At 39.3% G+C, this 1,435-nt stretch overlaps 1 long non-coding RNA gene across 1 annotated transcript; it reads right to left on the reverse strand.

Annotated features, from left to right (window-relative positions):
* Nucleotides 1-116: 116 nt before the first annotated feature.
* On the reverse strand, nucleotides 117-1,245 carry LOC107580587 (uncharacterized). The gene is made up of 3 exons (XR_001608665.1): nucleotides 1,179-1,245; nucleotides 548-604; nucleotides 117-152 (listed from the first exon to the last, which is right to left on the reverse strand). It is a non-coding gene; the product is annotated as an uncharacterized lncRNA (long non-coding RNA).
* Between the last annotated feature and the right edge of the window lie 190 nt (nucleotides 1,246-1,435).

Consider the following 1,435-nt stretch of genomic DNA (forward strand, 5'->3'; position numbering starts at 1 on the left):
ATATATATATATATATATATATATGTTTATTTTGAAAAGGACAGTTAATTCATAACTTCAAATGATCAGTTTGTGCCAGAAAAGTAATTTTCCAGGCGAAAACCATATTGACTCACTCGTCCAGGAACTCCAGCACCAGTACAGTCCAAACCCTGAGAGGTAAAACAGTTTTTTTTAAACAATTTAAGGAACAATACCCCATATGCATGTGTATCAACATCCCTGACAAACTGTATATAAGCAACAGTCTTGCTTTAAAATAGTATGTATCAGCCTCCCTCCCCCCATCCTGAAGAATCAGTCTTGATGTAGGATTTTTCATTTATGTTATTAATGTATTAAAAGATTATGCCAGTAAAAATGAAACTTTTGAGTAGTCGGCCAAGCTCGATCACTGGCACAGAAGCTAGCTCCTAATGAGGCATTTGTATAAGATGCCAAAATAAACAGTGCTGCACTCATTTATTCCCAGCAAGCCTGGACAGAGAGCGGGATTTAGCACACAAACATACTTATTTGGTATGATTCAGTGTTTGACATTTCTTACCCGGTTTCCCTTCTCTCCTTTAAGGCCTGACTGACCCGCATGGTCCTCCTGAATAACCTGCAATAAAATGAAGAATTCAATGTATTCCATTATACTTGGAGTATACATTATACTACACACTTTATAGCACAATGTCATATGAGCCCTATGTTGAAAAGACCAGCTTGGATTGAGCCAGTAAGCAAAAAACATGTGTTTACTGTGCCAAGATTTCAATCTTGTACATGCAAATATGGAACAGAGCATGTGACGTGATAAAAGCACTGATCAACTGTGCAAAAAATATCTGGCACCGGACAAAAAAAAAACATTTCTAAATGAAAATATTTCTAAATGCATTCTGTGCATTAACACTACACAGTGCATGTGTGTTTGCAAGTGCATTGATAGCTGCTTCTCATAATGTTCTTATAAAAGTTCCTCCAAAGCAGCCGCAAGTCTGGCCAACATTTAAACATTCATACCCAACAAGTATCATGAATCCTTGCCAGATTTTTCAAAGACATAAATGCATCTCTTTCCAAGGGCGTGATAACGCAGCACTCATGCACACTCAAGCATGCAAATCCTGCTGCCTACCTACACAGCCATTAAACATGCTGCACACGACAACCTGAACGTGAATACCCACACTCGATTCCTCACTGAGCAGTACACAGCCTGCACACTGGAAAAAAGAGAAAACCAGGTTGTTCCTATCCATGACATGTCTGTATGTGATTTTTGAAATCGTATTTCACTCCACTCTACTTTAAACCAGCTTTGCTTTTTGATGTTGTTACATATTTTGGCCTGCTGGTGGCAGTGCAACATAACGTTAATTGGCATGGGAGTGCAGAATCGGGGGCGCACGCACGAGGACCACAACTGAGTGTCATTTCAGCTTGC

This window comes from Sinocyclocheilus grahami, unplaced genomic scaffold, assembly GCF_001515645.1.
Source record: "Sinocyclocheilus grahami isolate Dianchi unplaced genomic scaffold, SAMN03320097.WGS_v1.1 scaffold36914.1, whole genome shotgun sequence".
In the NCBI taxonomy this organism is placed as follows: domain Eukaryota; kingdom Metazoa; phylum Chordata; class Actinopteri; order Cypriniformes; family Cyprinidae; genus Sinocyclocheilus; species Sinocyclocheilus grahami.